The sequence below is a fragment of the Arachis stenosperma genome, chromosome 5 (assembly GCF_014773155.1).
Source record: "Arachis stenosperma cultivar V10309 chromosome 5, arast.V10309.gnm1.PFL2, whole genome shotgun sequence".
NCBI lineage: Eukaryota > Viridiplantae > Streptophyta > Magnoliopsida > Fabales > Fabaceae > Arachis > Arachis stenosperma.
The window spans coordinates 11533499-11553069 of NC_080381.1; positions in this window are offsets into that span (position 1 = coordinate 11533499).

Genomic DNA, 19571 nt, shown 5'->3' on the forward strand with positions numbered 1-19571 from the left:
GTAATTAAGAGACCATGACGACTCACGAACATTAATGTGTAAAACTAAGCCACTTTTTATTTATGTCAAGTATTCCCGACTTTAATTTAAAGCTAACTACGTAAGATCCATGGAACGTGTGTAAGGATACTTACAAAATCTTTTATACATATATGTATCACTTACCTAGAAAAAACGATATTTTTCTTTTGATAGTATGAAGCTTAACTGCAGCTTACTATGCAAGTTAATTAACTCAAAAGAAAGAAAGAAAAAAAAAAAAAACAAGGCCAAATGCGTTCGTGCATGTTTGTATAAAAGATTAAGTGATTAACTAAATTTTATTCTTAAACGATGTGAAACTAACAATATTATATTGCAACTTCCACGTAAGATAATAATCATAATTAGAATACACGTTTGCATGTTGACCATCGATGCAACAAATTTTTTTAATGAAAAATAAATGAGTACATCAAATAATCATACAAGATATTATCACGATCACACTCATCATATCTAAATTTTAGCTGAAAGTTGACAGAGATACTAAAAAATATAAGGCCATTGTTCAATGTTTCGTGTAGAAATTTTTTAGACTCAAATAAAGATATTTTATATAAAAATAATAATTTAAATATTAATATATATTATATTAAATAATTAAGTCAAATATGTTAAATTATTTAATAATCTTTAGTTGCTCTATATATTAGTAAAGTGTTTAATGTCTTTTACACGGTTGTGGTTGTTTAATAATAAATTACTAAAAATAATTAAATTCTATATATATAGTCGTGTAAATTTTTAGATTTAATTGATCAAGAGTGTTAAAAAAAACTTATATTATTATATTAATTATAAGTAGAAATTAATATACACAAAATAATTTGTGTATATGTTAATATTGTAATGAATTAAAAACTAATAGGATAGAAATTGTCTTATTTCATGTTTGGTGATGTAAAATGGGAAAGGAGATCATAAGTTTGGCTTTTGTGGAAGGTTTCACAGCAAAATCCAGAGTCTAATCAAATCAGATCGTGCTGTAAAGGCAAATAGGGTAAGGCCTACACAATAAACTGAAATAAATAAATAAAATTAAATCAATAAATGGTTGGTAGCAATGAATTTTATTCGTAAAACGTCTTTTCGTTCGCACGTGCGGTTCTGCCACGTGGTTGCAATGATTGGCCATCATTCCACCCGCACGAGTGGCTTCTTTGTTTCGGCTGTGTGGCCCTTTTTCTTCATTTTCCTTTTTCAGCTTTCCTTCATGCTTCTTAGTACTTTATTTTCTTTTTGGAAGAAATTAGATAAATTGGAATAATTCTTCAAATTCGAATTAAATATGAATGTAGATTTATAATTACACTTTTTAATTTAGATGTGGAAGGGGAATGGTATAGGACGCTATAAAATGTATAGATATTTTACGTAACTGTGGTATTAGGAGAAAAAATCAGACCGTTCGATTTTTGAATATACAAATCGGACCTTCAATTTGTGTTCAAAAAATTAAAAAAATTTAGGATACACAAATCGGAGGATTCGATTACCGTACCCCAAATTTTTTTAAAATTTTTAAATACAAATATGATAGTCCGATTACCTTCACTAAAATTTAAATTTTCTCTTCTACATTAATCGGACAGTCCGATTAGTAGGTTTAATTTTTTTTTAAAAAATCAGATGGTCCAATTTTTTCATTTTTTTTAGAAAAAAAGATGTCCTACATCCATGTCTAGAATTCACATTCTCCACAACAACGCACAACACATACATATGCTTCTCATGTCCAAAAAAATAAGCCTTATAATTATGTTAACTATGCATTAAATAGTTAAAAAACTATTTACTAATATAAAATATATATAAAAATAAATTTAACAACATATTTAAATATATACCAGTTAATTTTGATGTTATAATAGCTTTTTTTGTTAAATTTATATCCAACTATAGTATATGTTATCTTCATTTATATCCATAATTCCATGTTGGTATTGTCCCCGGTCATTATCAGTGCTTAACCATGGTTCATGAAATATTTTGTATCAACTCATGAAGATAGTGATGGCTACCTCATACCGAACGAAGTACAGTGCATAGAATTGTAGTTGGACACGTTCCTCAAACAAAATGTCAGTTGAAGATATAGGTAATTTCATCATTATTATTATTGTTAAATTCTAAAATATGCTAATGTAAACAATAATATTAGTTTCTATTTTAAAATAAAATTTATTTTTTGAAATTTTCCCTATATTATAGGATTGGTGTATTAAACGAGCGATAAACACTAATTATGTTTCAAACAAAGATTTTTGAGTGCATAATTTCTGAGATAGAATCCGAAAATTTAATTGTTTTGCCTCTCTTGTGTTTGCAGATGCATGCATGTGCATTTGGTAAAGCTTGAAGTTGCAAGTTGGCAGATGTGACTATCAAATAGAGAATAGGCACAGTTGCACATGAATCGTAATAATGTAATCACGTGGTCGGAGATCAAAGAAAATGGATATAACTTCTTTCCACATTTTTTTTGTTTATTGGTTTTTGTTGTGCGTCTATTGGCGAAAAGAATGTTAGAAGTTGCGAGACAATAATAGTTTAGCAGAATTCATGTGTTAAATTAGGATAAATGACATGTTTAAATAAAATGACGGTGGAAATTATACAATTACAATTTACAACAATGGAGTTGTCATATATTGAAGTCCTTTTTTACTTATATAAATCACTGTTTGCCGTGGGTTTTATTAATTTTAAGAGTTAAGTATGATTTTGATCTTTATCATAGAGGTCAAAAATTTATTTTGTCTTTGACCTTCTTTTCGCTATAAAATGGTCCAAAAAATTCTAGGATGTTTTAAAATTGTCCTTCGGACAAAAATATCCTCCCCTTCTTCTTCTTCAAAATCAACCAAAAACAGAAGTACAAGCTGAAGCTGAAGCTGAACCAGAAGCTGAAGCTGAAGCTGAACCAGAAGCAGAAGAACAGTAGAAGCAACAACAACAACCAGACGCAGAAGAATAACAACAATGGATCATGTATACAATCAATTAATTATTAACAGAAATTTAACAACCTAAGCTAATTCTATCAAATCTAAACTAATTTAACAACAACAACAATTCAGCAGCAACTTTCAGCAATTCAATACCCATCTAAAATCAACTAACAAAAAATCAAAATTCAGCTAAACAAATCCAGAATCAAATCAAGGAACTAACACTAACCAAAAACAGAAATTGAAAGCAAAATGGTAACCTGGATTATGAAAATAGAAAACATAGAAGAAGGGCAGGGGAGGCAGTGGTGGAGCGTCGGCGAAAAGGGCTGGAGGTGGCCGAAGAATGTGCTAACCGAAGCAGAAGAGGTGGCCGGCCCAGAGGCGGCTGTGAATGGCTAGAGAACTAATTAAAAACGGAGGCTGGGCCTTGTTTCACTTGTCAAAGCCACAAAGAACTGGGAGTGGCCAAATAGAAGTAGGGCAGAAATGAAGTGTGGAAAGGAGAGAGAAGAGGAATGTGATGGGTTCGCCAGCGGCACGGCGATGATGGGTTGGTTGCAGTGAGGGCACAGAAAAAGGGGAGAGGGGAAAGAGGGAGAGAAGAAGAAAGAAAGAAGGATGAGGAAGAAAGAGGAGAGAGGAGCAACGGCGGCAACGACGAGGATCGGCGACGGCGAGGATCAGTGGCGCTGGCTCTTCCCCTTCCCTTCCCCACCTTCCCTTCCCCCCTCTTCTGAACCAACTTCCCCTCCCCCTCCAGCGTGCGTGATTCCTTTTCTCCTTTCTCTTTTATTTACGTTTTTCTTTTTTTTTTTCTTTTTTAGTTAGGGGTATTTTTGAAATAAAAATTAAAATTTTGGTAAAAAAATACAATTTTAAAACAAACTGGAACTTTTGGAACCATTTTATAGTGAAAAAAAAGGCTGGAGACGAAATGAATTTTCGGCCTCTACGTTAGGGACCAAAATCGTACTTAACCCTAATTTTAACGTAAATCGTTGTAGTTTTTAGCAATTTATGTATAATATGATTTTAAAGTACATATAAAATTCTATGATTAGCAATGATTTATGAACGAAAACAAAGAAAAAAAATCTAAAATTCTATAGAATCTTGCAATTTATGAAATTAGAACTGTGGGCCATAAACCACTTTAACTCACTGTAATTTATGCACATTGATTAGCCATAATTTGTCACGACTTACTGTGAATTTCGTGGAGATGGTGTTGTGAAAAAATCGCAGTTAGCATGAGCAGTTTACATTGGTGTTATATATAAAACTGCAATAGTTAGGCACAAAATTTTTATTTGGAGAGTTTTCTAAAGAGAATCGTGAGAATCACATAAGGGTAGAGCCTTGATAGAAAAAAATATTGTCTGTACCAATTTGATGATGTTGCTTATATTACTAAAAGCATCAATGAAAAAGTTAACGCAAAATTTTTTTGTTAGATTCCAAAAAAAAGTAAGTTTATTGATTAGAAGTAGATTTGTAGTAATAATCATAAAATTCATGATATATTGTTAGATATGCAAGTTTTGTTGCCTATTAGTAATTTTGTTAAGCAAAATGTGTAGGTTATTGATATTGTATTAAGAGATTAGATGATATATTGTATTTAAAAATTTTAATGAAGATTATATGACATTCTAACTAGGTTCAATTTGTTACATTGTGATGCAGTCGATTAGCTGTATATACAGTGTTACGAGGCAACAAAACATATCTCTTTATGAATGGATTATTACGTATTCGGAGACTACTGGATTGTACCACCTGGTGAGATAGACAATCATTAGTTCAAACTATATGAACCTTTGGTTAGTATATTCATTAAGAGATGGTGTTATGAGATGCACACTTTTTATATGTTGTTCAGAGAGTGCACAAGAATCTTATAGGACGCTTCATACCATTTGGAGTTGCCTATTGATGGTGAGACAATTAGCGGGTGCCTTATGGACTTCCCACAGTTCACTCCTGACAGGAAGCCAATAGGAGAATAGTTTGAGGAGCTTTTCGGTGAGTTTCTGCTGTCAAATAAAGTAAAGCAGATGAGAGTGCACTTGACGTGGTTCCATGAGCAGTTCAAGATGCTCCCAACTGATGCTACTAAGGACACAACGTGTATATATGCACCGGCCTACATTATGGGGTCACTCTCTACTTAGTTGTTCAGTGACAATAATGAAAATCGGGTTTATCTTCGATGGTTACCATGTGTGGCAAAGCTAAATGAGATGGACAAGTATAGTTGGGGTTCAATAGCTCTTCAGTGGTTATACAGATGCATGTGTTGGGTGGTCAACATAAATGTCACCAACCTAACGGAGCTACTGCAGCTACTACAGTCGTAAATATTCTGATGGTTCCTCACACTTAGGCCGTATGGTTTCAGCACGTTCTTTTTTCCGTTGACATCCATGTATGATTGAATGTTTTTCATGTTTAAAATATTTATATAAATATCTTAAGGTATATATGTTGAATTAATAATCAAATTTGTAGGTGAGCGAGATATCAACTTGCGCAGAATGAGAAAGAGAGCCGAGGGTTATTCAGATGAGGCCTGCATTGGACAGGTTGCAAGCTTGAGATGGAAGTTGTTTAAAGATTTTAATAATTTCACATGTGATATATATGTTTTCTCTTTTATGTTATTTCCTAAGAATATATTATTTTTTCCGAATTGTACGGGAACCATATTTTACGCATGACGTATTGGCGATGGTTCACCCAAAAATTCTTGCTGAGGAGCACTCAAATTTACAGATAGCGATAACAAGCTTGATCTATTTTGCAGTGATTGAGTGGCATTAGGTGGAAAGAGTGATATCACGATTTGGTTGCATAGAACATTGACCAGAAATAGCGTTGAATAAGTATTTTCTCCACGTGAAAGATATGGAAGATGGAGATCGGTAGCTGCCCGATTACCATCCTCCATATTTAGAGAGTTGTAGATCCATGTCCATTAGCACGATTCTTAGAGTGGTACTATCGGGTCGCTCAGAGACTCTTGTCTCCAAATGCTGCATTTGCCAATCCTAGGTTCATTGAATTGATGGACCGTGCTGTGTATATGGATCGCTTCGATCCTTATCACTGTCCCTAATTATCTCGACTAGCTCCTTCTTCGAATCATCATCTCGCATTGCATTTTCAATCCGATATAATTCTCGGTCCTCCACACCAACAATAATCATGTGACGAGAATCAACCATCGCAACTGCTAGCTCACCGAAAGAACGATTTTCTTCGATAATACATGCATCCCATCACTGCAGTTTAAATCAACCGCAAAAGATGGGGATGCAAGCAACACTACGGCTGGTGCAACCACATGCATCGAACTGAAAGCTCTCCTTAATCCAGTTAATTGGGAATTTGGAGCTGATCCCCCTAAACTGGCGATAATATCCTCCAACATCGCAAACAACTCATGAGTCTTTACCTTTGAAAAACTTCTCCAACAATGAAAAAGAACTTACAAATCTTCATTGGACCATATGATAAAGGTATCATACTTGACACTGCTTGACACAACGACAATCAAGATCTTGTAAAACTATATTGGTCCCTTATTTTCTCTTGTATTTATCCATAATAATTAAGTATTCTTTATTCATATGAAGAATACGATAAAAAATGTGTGAAAGAATAAGAAGAAGGAAACAAAAATAAATAAAAAACTAACAAAAAGTATACATAAATACAGTGATATTACATAACTAGATTATTTTGGTAATAAGTTTAACCAAATTAGTTTAATAACTTAAGGATGAATAATTAAAAATTTTAGTTGAAGAAAAAAAAAGTAGAAAAAGGAGAGGCATAAGAAGAAAAAAATGATTTAGTTAGTCTTGCTTATAAAAATAATTTATTATCACCTAATATTAAAAAAAAAAAACACAAAAGAAAATGGTATATAAACCAAAATATTATATACAATGTTACAAACAGAATTTTAGGTATATGAAATGTGTTATAGTTTTTATTTTATTTGTGGTCTAATTTGATAATATAAAAATTAGTTTGGGTGGTATTATAATTATCAAAAAAATTTATTAATTAATTGAATTGACAGTTAGTTAGTTTTCTAATGAAAAGAATATGATTATTCATAAAATTCATAAAGTTTGGATCTTCAGTTCTAATCGTAACAATAAAATACTCTGATTTTATCTGTGTTGGTGGTTCAAAAATTAGAATTCTAAATTTAGATTAAAAAAATATGACAATGATCAGAGATATATAAATTAATGAATTTATAAAATAAAAAATTTAGTTAGAGAAAAAAAAAGGAGAAAGAGAGGCATAAGAAGAAGAAAAATAATTTAATTAGCCTTGATTATAAAAATAATTTATTCACCTAATATTAAAAAAAAACAAAAGAAAATGGTATATATACCAAAATATTATACAATGTTATTACAAACAGAATTTTGGGTATATGAAATGCCCCTTGTGAATTAAATAGTTAAGGGGAAATTTAACAATGGATAAGGAAGCTAAGGCAATGCAATGCAACATCAATCAGTAAACCTTATTATAAGATTCCTAACGCAAAAATAAAATAATAAGAATCTCTCATAACACTGTAAAACCCTTTTTGGTGCCTTTAAACAAAGATATAATTGTTGTCGCTTATTAGACAAGGTTACTATAAGATTTTTTTTTTTTTTGTGGTTACTGGTCCCCTTCCCCTCCATTATTTATCCGCTTGATACAAACACAGACAAGGTAATTAAGTAGCACTTTAATTTCATGATAGTTATTGCAACTAATAGCAACCAAACGCGCTGCAATTAGATACAAAGTTAAAGGATTAGTAGATATTTATTTGTCTCTAAGACATGCATCCACGAAGAGTGGACTTGTAGAAACTATTTTCTTGGGTCCATCTCGCAACTGAATTATTTTCGGTGGGTTCCACGGTTGCTCCAAAATCTTTATTTGTTACAATACTTTTCTTTATGAACGCATCAGAATTCATTCAGACCGACATGAGTAATTATTGTTATCAAGGTTAACCCCGACCACAGCTATTTACGCTATCAAACTAGCTAGGTCATAGAATTAATGAACTACTAGGATTTAATTCTCTAGTTTCCAACTAGCCAGTTTGATTATCACCATCGGATCATGTTTGCTAAATTTATATATATATTTTTTACGGTATTTTCTAACTCAATAAATTAAAGACTAATCTGTCACAAATTTGAGTTCTATTTAAGAGTATGTCGCTTGTCACTGATCAATGAATTAAAATTCTGACCTAACTTTTAAAATCTTTTAGTATTATGATTGTAATATAGCTAAAATTCTGATCTAACTTTCAAAATTCTTTAGTATTATGATTGTAAATAAGTGAATTAATTTTTTTTCCATAAAATTATACATTTTTATTATTTAAACTATGTAATAATTTTGTGTTTTGTTTAAAATGTATGTAAAATTACCGTTTATACTATATTAGTTTTTAGAGAAATACTATTTTTATACCAAAATCAGCTACTAAAATCAGTCACCAATGTATTTGTTTATAAATATATGTGTGGTTTAATTTATTTTTAATGTATATTTGTATTTCAACATATATTTTATACTGATAGCTGACTTTAGTGGCTAATTTTGATATATACGTAATATAACTCTAATTTTTAAGGGTATTGATTAAGAGAATTAAAGTCAATACATTACTTCCATAAAAATCTTTAAAAAAATTAAGATTTATTTTGTATGTTCTATAAAAAAAAGATTATAGTATTTTTAATTTGTACGTTTTAAGATTTATTTTTGAACATTTACAAGTTTAACAATTCATGCACGACGAAATTGTAATTTATTATAATATACATAATTTGTTAAACTAAACCAATATGTTAATTATATAAATAACTGTATAAATTTTAAATAATAACATTATATATAGTCCATTTTCTATGGAAAACGAAAGACACGATATATGGTTGTTGAAATATAATATTTAGTATTCATTTTAGCATCTATTCTTAAGGATACTAACTCAAATATGGTTATAAATTTGAAATAACATGAGTCAAATTTTGCAAGAATATATATTGTCCTTTTAAATATTAATGCTTATATTTTTAATTTTATTATAAATGTGAATTCATTATATATTATGAAAAAAAAATTTGATAACAAAAAATCTTTAGCCATAACTAGTTAAAATTTTTCATAATTTATTTTATTTATATAAATTAATAACATTTTGATTTTTTATCCTATTCTTCTATCAATCCATTTATCATATTCTTATCAGTTCTACTTATTAATAATATTAATTATAATATTATATTCCTAACTATTAGATATTTTTGTAATCACTATTTAATATTTTTTTTAATAATTTGAATGTTATATTTAAGAATACAATAAAAATTAATAACAATAAAAAACAAAAATAATAATAATAATATACATTAAATAATTTTAATTTAAATTCATTTTTATTTTCTTTAATTCATTTGTTATCATAGCAGGAGTTGGCAAATGTAAAAGCTTTGTTTATTAGGTTTTCATTGTTAAAAGGATCATAAAGGTTGTTTACTCCTAGGTCTTTAGATTAAAAATTACAATTTTAGTTCGATTACAAATACAATTGGGATAGGCTAAAGAAATTTACAAGAAGTCGCCGTTATCATTGTAAATAGTATGTTATTTGAATTTGACCTTAATACGGTATCTATGTTGGAAGGAGTTGAAGAATAATTTGAACATCAGACGGATTCATCCGACGAGGTTGTTGCCAGTCAACTAATTTTCAAAAATATGAAAAACCACACTTACTTTGATGAGATATGATAATAAACTGATTTAATTTTATTTTGTGTAATTTTTATGTGCAGTTATATTTATAATGTACTAACTAAGTTCATGCACATAACATTCATAAGTTCATATACATAATATTCATAATTACATACAACTAACATCTAAAAATTAAATACATATTTATTAGATATTACATCCATACACATATCATTTTTTAGTTATTGCATAAGTAACTATTAAGTTAACACAGGTATTTTTAAATTTTATCCTAATTGCATTTGAAAAAATGTCAAATTCTTAAATTAATTTATTCAATTGATAAAGTTACTCATAACATCCATAAATTCATACACATAACTTCTATAATTTCATATTAATAACATTTATAATTTTGTACTCGTAATATTCATAATTTCATACACATGATGTCTATAATTAATATTACTAAATTTTATCTATACATCTTATTGTATTCTTCAAATGATCTCATATATGCACTAATAGGTCATGATTTTAATTATTTTAATATTTTTTATTTAATATTCATATGTATTTTATTTATTAATTTTAATATAACGAGTTAATAATTATTTTTAAAAATTTATTTTTTAATTTTTGTTTATATTTTATATTTTATATTTTATATTTTATTTTTTAATAGTCTACATGTAAAATATGAGTTGTATAGTAAAGTTGTTAAAATTTTTTATTTTAACCTCCATAATTTTTGGAGAGAAATGACATTTTAATGGGTAATAATGTGATTGAAGAATGTTAGGGATTTGATTTGGGAGAAATAAAAATTGATTTGGAAAAGAATATTAACGACTCCAAACACCCAGAAAAAGGGTGGATAATAAGAAAGGTGAATGATAAATAAATGTATGTCACTTGTTTGTTAAGAGAATGAAAATTTTTACGTAACATTTCTATATTATAATTATTTTTTGACCAGCTAGTACCACCATTATATTATTTACCATGTTTAATTATAGGGATAAGTATTGTTTTGGTCCCTAACATTGAGGGTCAGAATCGAAACCGTTCCTGATATAATTTTTTATTTAAAATCGTCCTTAATGTTACATTTTATTTTAAAATCGTCCTTTTTAATAATTTTTTTAAATGACAAAAATACCATTTTTTTACCATTTCATTCTTCTTGTTCTTCTTCTTCCAGGAGAAGAAATTCTCTTATTATTCTTTTTCTTTTTCTTGTTCTTCTTCCAAAAGAACAAATTCTTCTTTCATTAACAAATAAAAAATACAGATTCAACAAAAAAAAATACACAACTCAAAATCAGAAATTCAAAAAATCCAAAACAAATTATTCTTCTTCCAAAAGAACAAATTCTTCTTCCATTAACAAATTAAAAATACAGATTCAACAAAAAAAATACACAACTCAAAATCAGAAATTCAAGAAATCCAAAAACAAATCAACAATGAATCCAAAAACAAAAAAAAGTAACAGCAATTCAGAAATAAAAACAAAAACAAAACCAACAATAAAAATTAGGGATTATGATGAACATATCAATTATTTCAATCCAAATTCAACAAATCAATATCATATTCAATAAATCAAATCCAGATTCAACAAATCAACATACAACAATAATAAAATCAGTAAATAACAAATTAAAATTAAATTAGAAGTAGAAGCAGAAGCACTCAAGCAGAAAATAAAAGACGAAGCAGAAGATGTAGAAGCAAAAGCACTTAAGCAAAAGCAGAAAGTACAAGATGAAGCAGAAGATGCAGAAGCAGAAACAGAGATCGAAGTAAGAAGCAAAAGCGGCGAGGCGGCGAGGAGCAGCGGCTGGGTAGATTGGCAGCTCGGGCTCTCCTTCCTGGCGACGCACTCCACGGCGACGGCAGATGCAGAGGCCGAAGTAGGAACACCGGTGGGCTGGGTAGATCGGCGGTGGCCTCATCCCCTCCCTCTTTCCCGTTTCCTTTCCCCCCACCCCTAGCCCTTCCCCCAAACAAACAAAAACGCGTTTCCTCTCCCCCTCCCCAAATTGCGTTTTTTTAGAGAAAATTTCACTCCCCTTCCTCCGAGATGCTAAAATGACACTCCTCTCCCCTCTATTTATAAAATGTACATTCTCCTCCCTTATAACTTTTAGAAAACCTCCTCTTTAATCCATTTTAATTTTTTTGTGTTAACAAAAGTTAACTTTATCCATTTTTTAAGAAAAATATTTTTTTTTTACAAAAATATCATTTAACAAAAATTTTATTTGTTGTCATTAAATTTTGCTTACCAAAATACCTTTTAATAAATTATTTTTTTATTGATTAAATTATATTTTTACCAAAATATTTTTAAAAAAATTTAATAATTAAATTATTTTTTCTAAGATATCCTTCAATAATTTTTTAATTATTAAATTATGATTTTACTAAAATTTTTGTTAATATTTTTTAATATTTTACTATTATTAATTTTTTTATTCAATAGTAAAATATAAAAAAATGTTAACAAAAATTTTGGTAAAATCATAATTTGATAATTAAAAAATTATTAAATATTTTTAAAAATATTTTTATAAAAATATAATTTAATCAATAAAAAATAATTTATTAAAAAGTATTTTGATAAGTAAAATTTAATGACAAAAAATAAAATTTTTGCAAAAGGATATTTTTGTAAAAATAATTTATTTTTTCTTGAAAGTTGGATAAAGTTAACATTAGTTTACACAAAAAATTTAAAATGCATTAAAAAGAAGGTTTTTTAAAAGTTATAAGGGAGAAGAATGTATATTTTATAAATAGAGGGGAGGGGAGTGTCATTTTAGCATCTCACATGGAGGGAGAGTGAAATTTTCTCTTTTTTTTTAATTTTATATTTTTTATTAAAAGAAGGATAGTTTAGTAATAAAATAAAAAAATTTTATTAAAAATGACGATTTTAATACGAAAAAAAAATGTTAAGGATGATTTTAAATCCAAAATTACGATGGAGACGATTTTAATTCTGACTTTCAACATTAGAGACCAAAATAATACTTATTCCTTAATTATATTGTGTATAAAGTGAGATTTTGAATATGAATTTATTATATTATATTGCTAAAATTAAGCCACCACGTTTCACTGATTTTTAAGAGGTATGGATTAAATGTATTTATATGTGTGATACTTATCGTAATTAAGCTTTTAATTATCTATTATATTTATATTTAAGTCATTTTGCAAAAAATTATCCTAACAACAATTAAAAAAATTGCCATCTAATTAAAAAGTTATATATATTGGAAGAAAATTCGAAAAAGGGGTAAATATACGAACCATAAACTTATTCAAGACAATATCTTGTGTGTAATTATAAAATAATTATTATGCATTGAAAATCTAGATTCAATAATTATTATACAATTAGTTTTCCGCAAAAACAACAAAATAATTCTTTGTTTATTATGTAAAAATTAGTATATGTACCCATGCGTCATAGCTTGTACAAATATATATATATATATATATATATATATATATATATATATATATATATATATATATATATTTTTTATATTTTTTAAATAAAAATACACAGCAATTATTACTATACAAATTTTCCAAAGTTACTTAAATCTAAATTTACTGTTTTTAATGCAAAAACAATGACTAATTATTTTACTTATTTTTAAAATAGAACAATTATTTATCGATAATAATACATAATTTATGATCAAATTAAAATATTTATATCAGATACTATTTTTTTAATATAATATTTTCTTTTAAATAAGATTGAGAATTAAATTTGTAGACATTTTTTAATGATTCATTAATAAATCTTTTAAATTTTTGAAACCCTAGACCCTAAATTTTTTAAACTTTTTTAATTTGGTAGTTATAGATTTTATAATTCTTGTAATTTACCATATTTTTATTTTATGCCTTTTAAGTATTTGTTGAAATGTCTTTCTTAATTTTAAAGTAGATTTTACACTCTTAACTTGAAATTGAGGACTTAGATAACCTTGAGTTATTGATGTCCAATATTCATTGGTAATTTAGGATTGTTGGTTGGTTTTGTTTTCACTGACGCTAGTCTTTCACTAAACTAATTAACGAGTTGGCTGGGACTTCTAGATTAAGATTAGTTATGCCTATTTGACTTTTTTCGATGTTAGGAGATGACGAAGTAGGATTAACTCTTCTTAATTATCATGTTTGTGGTCAATGACTTGGATTAGCACTTAAATTTTCTTGTTTACTCTTTATTTTTTTGCAATTTAATTTCTAGTCTTTTGCATTCAACTATTTTTTTCTCACAGTCAGTGATACGCGTACCTCACTGCAATTCCTTTGAGAGACTACCCGGGATTTAAAAATCTCAATTTTTGTTGATTTGAATTTGTGGCAATAAACTAAACTTTGATTCAGGTCATTTGTTGGTTTAGAACTATACTTACGATGAGATTCTTTTAAGAAAATTTTAAAATGACGTTTGGCCCGCTTCAAGTTTTTTGCGCCGTTGTCGGAGATTTACAAATGTATGTCATATTTTGGCTATTGTGAATATATACATATATGAATAGTTTGCTTTTTTTGTTTGCTTGTTTTTGTTAGTAGTTAGGAGTGTGATTTTCTTTGTTTCTTAATAGCTTTTGTTTTTATTTTCTCTTTTCTCTATGAATTCTCACCCTTTTGGCTTTGAATTTGATTGTAGCTATGTTGTAGAAAATAGAAACTTCAATGATGGTTCACATTACGGATCTGAAAATCAATCGCGGGAGGAGCCACGTTCTTATGGACAACCTTTATAGCAACAACCTCCTCCGGTCTACTATAATCACAATCCATCCTATAATGCTTACCAATCCAATGGATATGGCGGGTCTTTCATGGTTATAAATCTCAACCACCATATGTCTATGAAATACTTTCTCAACATTGTCCTCAACCACAAAACACAAGTCCTATTGCACCACCAAACATCTCCATATGATTCTAATCCATATCCACCACCACATTACCAACCTTATATGCCTCAAAAATAACCATGTGAGCCATATGAGCCACACTTAAAACTACCACCATTCTAACACCAATACTCTCAAACCCCCTTGACAAATTACCTCTATATACACCACCTCAATATTCTCACCCTTGTGATATAAAAACTTTCTCCCACACGATGAGTCCTTCTTTCCACCACAACCCTCCATGGATGATACTTTCTGCTCTTTTATTCAAGAACAAAGAGAGGCGAGAAAGGAAAAGCAAGAATCAATCAAGCGTTACAATGCTATCATGGCTACCTTAGCCGAAACCTTATCTTGCTTAGCCTCAATACGCTCTTACAACAATTCAAGCACTTTCACGGATGAATGCATAGAATTCACTTCGATTGAAGCATGTGTAGTGAAAAAGAGCTTGGAACCTCAAGTGGAAGAAGAGGAGTCAAGGTGTGAATTACAACAAATGGAGATTGTTGAATACATTGAATTGGAAGGAGGGATTGAAATTTTAGGAGAGGTTGAGCAAGAGACGGATTTCATTATGGAGGATGATTCTGCACCAATCAATAATCTCAATGAGCTTGTTAAACCTTCTTCCTTTGGATTTGAAATTGATGTTGAAAAGGACTGTGCACAACTTTCGAAATATATTTTGAGCAATGAAGATTATTTAGAAAAAGTTGATGAGCAAGGAATATAATTTGAGAAAGCTTGTCAAGAGGTAGAGGTTATCCAAGAGGAGTAAATGGGAGTGGAGATCACATCGCTAAAGCCATTGGAAGCTTCTCTTCCTAAGTCACCGCCATCCAATACACCATTTGAATGGGTAAAAATCTTGTCATTTAGCTTTATTGGCCCAATTAAATATACTTTGTTAGAAATGGATGGTCAACTTAGAGCTCTTTGTGAGGTGCTAAGTAAGAAAGATATGGGTAGTGGATGGCAAAATGAATCAAGGCTCACTAGGGTTGAAACTTTAAGCCTTGAGTTTCAAGGATGGTGCAACGGTCAATTCAATGGGTCTCAGAGGAGGATTGGGCAATTAAAAGAGAATTCTGACATCTTGTCACCCAGATAGAACCATGGTAATCAACTAGAAGACGGGTGCAAAAATAAGGTTTGGGATCCCAAAATACATAGTAAGGATCTTCAACTTTGGGAGCTCTTGGCTTGTTCGCATTTAAGCACAAAATTGCATGTTTTCACATTTAAGTCCAATTTAGAGGTCAAACACAAAAGTATGCTATTTGGGTGCTTAAGTGTGAGTTTATGTGCTAGAATCCATCCAAATTGAGTCAAAATATATCATCAAATATGGACTCATCATGGATCATCAACCAGAAAGTTGAATATCATATTTTGAAACTTTATGATTAGATAATTCAATATAATTAGATACATATTTGGGTAGTATCTAGCACAATAGATAGATAGTTCTCTAATGATACAGAGTGGCACAGTTTCTCTTCATCACTACTTTTTCCATATAGCAATGTAATTGCATAACATAACACAATGGCGAAGTGAATCGGTCTCTCTCTCAAATATTGTGGCATTAGTCTACCATGCGCATCAAACATTATACTAATGTGTTTGTCGGTTTCAATCCAAAACGTCCTATTAACAAAATTTCCACTAGACAGTGCTCATAGGAATTTATATAATACTCGACCAACCTCGTTTGAACCAATTACTCTCATGTTGTTTACGATGACATTCTTAAACTTATTTAAAGAATCAACATGAAAAGTACGCAGAATCATAGTTGAATTACACTTAAATATTGCTCTCTAATTAATGTTTCTGATGACTCCATTGGGATAAACCATTATATAAAAAAATTTTTATTACTAGCCTTTTTTTGGAAAAAAGAAAAGGAAGAATAAATAAAAATAAGTAGAATTTGGTGTGAGGAATGCATGCCAAAGAATTAGTTATATAGGTGTTTTTTATTAGAGTAAAAGATAAATAGGTCACTGACCTTTTTTTTTCGCGGACATTTTCGTCCGCAAGAATTGGAAAATACATTCATGTCCCTGACCCTTCCAAACCGCGGATAAATTTGCCCCTCCGTTGAAGTCACCCAGTTGGACCCGACGGAAAACGCTGACGTGGCCCCGTGGCGCTGACCTGGCCATTACGGGATGACACGTAGACTGTATCTTCTAAAAAGAGGACGTATTAGTCCCCACCACCAAAACGTCGTCGTTTCTCCCCCACCTCTCTAAACATACTTTAATCCCCTTCTGTATTTTCAACCAATATTCCAGATTCAAGCCAAATCAGATTCAGATTTTCAACTAATCAACAATACTTCACCAAATCCAATAGCAGCAAATCCAGCACTTCCAGTTTTGCAATTTCAGAATCATCAGCAATGCATCCAAAACACACAAACAAAGAATCAATAGAGTAATAAATCGCAACAATATCAGCGAAATTTTAAGAAAAACGAGAGGCAGGAGTCAAAGCAAATTCATATTCAACAAGCAATTTAGTGACATATTCAACAACAACAAAGCACAAATTCAATTTCACAGGCACAGTTCACAATTCAACCAGTCCAGATTGTACAATTTATGAAGAACATGTAAGAACTCCTCATAATTCTAGAAAAATTGCTACACTCTCAAATAGAATCAGCAACTTACCAGAAATTACATATGGAGGAAATGGCTCTGGCCGAGGAGGAAGTTGCCATCCAGGGTGGCGGAGCAGCAGCGGAGGGGTTGAATCTCCCACCGACAGCAAGCGTCGCTGGCGAAGCTGCAGTTCTACATCGAGGCAGTGGTGCCGAGATCGGCGTCATCGCAAAGGAGGAAGGAGAGGACACTGTGCATGATGCAGGCAGTTGGATCCTGAGCAACGAGGACGGCGTTGCGAGTGATTCCACGGGTGTGCTTCACGGCGGCGTTGTCGTGACGCGAGAGCACCGAATGGTCATGTGGAGGCAGCGCTGAGTTCCGACGGTGATCCTTGTAGAGATTGGTTCTGTCGTGCTTCTTCGATTGTGGCCAAGCCACCACTACTGACGGCGGCAGTCTTCTCTTGGGAGCGCGAAGATGAGACTAGAACAGAACAGTGGGACACAGTGGTTGTGGAGGATGCGCATGAGGATGGGGCAAGGAGAGGAGGGACAGCGTAGGTGGTGGTGGAAGAAGGAGTCAGGGGACAGGAGGTGGTTGGGGTTGGAGGTGGCTGAGGACAGTGACCCACTTCACCATTTTTGTGGAACGATTAGGGCTCATAAATGTGAAAGATTGGGAGTTTGGGTGAAACGACGTCGTTTTGGGGTGGGAGGACTAATATGTCCTGTTTTGAAAAGCTACACGTTTTGGTGTGAGAGGACTAATATGTCCTGTTTTAAAAAGTTACATGCCACGTGTGCTCCTGTAATGGCCAGGTCAGCACCACAAGAGCCACATTAGCATTTTCCGTTGAGTCCAACGGAGTCACTTCGACAGACGGGTAAATTTGTCCATGTTTTGGAAGGGTCAGGGACATGAATGTATTTTTCAATCCCTGGGGATGAAAATGTCTGCGAAAAAAAGGTCAGTGACCTATTTGTCCTTTACTCTTTTTATTATATATCTAAAGTGTAAAGAATCCTGTGTCTTTAAGCACGTATTTTGAGTACAGCACCATATTCTGGATATCGTGATAGAAAATTGATTACGGCTTTATTTCGGATACAATGTATCCGGTTTGTGCACAAATTTTTTGATTGCTCAATTTTTTTTTGTTTCTAGACTATTCATTTGCTTGGTAGGTATGAAGTATTTGGATTTCAGTTTTTGGCCGACAATAGTCTTATTCGGTTGGATGAAAGAACATTTTTTAAGTTAGATAGAGGAACCGAAGAGTAAGGAGGATCGAAAGCAGAGGTTGCGGTACTTCTTTGCGATCGTGTGTAATATTTGGATGAAAAAGAATAGGAGGATTTTTCAAAATAAAAGCAAAGGTGTTGAAAAAATTATCAAGATGACCTTGATTAACGCTAACGAGTTAAGAGATGTGGATCCTTTTTATTGTTGATGGTTATCCTGATATGATATAGCAACAATGCTAGGGAACCAAAAGGGTATTAGCAAAAAACCAGCAAAATACCTCTGGGTAAATTCAAAATTTCTACGAATTAATATATATGAATGTTTCTTCTGCTAAGTATCAGAATGTTTCTTTTTCATATTAAATGGATGTTCTTTTATATATATTTTGAATTTTTGTGTGTTACAAATGTGAATGTCTCTATTTCTTTAAGAATTTCATAATTTTTTTTAAATTTTATAGATATTTAATTATTTTTACTAAAATATAACTGGATATTTTTTTTGTTGAGTATTAGGATATTTTTTCATATTAAATGAATATTTTTTTTTACATTTCCGTAATTGTTCAAGGACTCTTTTTGGCTAATCTGAAACCAATAATGTTTCCAACAAATAGAACAACATGCAATATCATCACCATCATCAAATCAATAATAACGAGTTTGATGAAACAGTATCTCAAGCTTCAAAGAGGACAATCATCAATAACCAATATGACCTTACCAAAACTTCTTCTGCTGCTGCAACCACCACCACTGGTCCTACTTCAAAATCTTCCACAATTCTTCTTCTTCCGCCACTGAAAGCGGCGCCTTCAAGCTTATCAAAGAGAATCCTCTACTAAGATCCAAGAAACCAATAAGATTGGTGGTTCATCATCCAACATCAACTTCCAGTAGCCGAATTCATCGCATTCCACTATTGACGAACCAGATCCAGAGGCCATAGCACATATGAAGGAGATG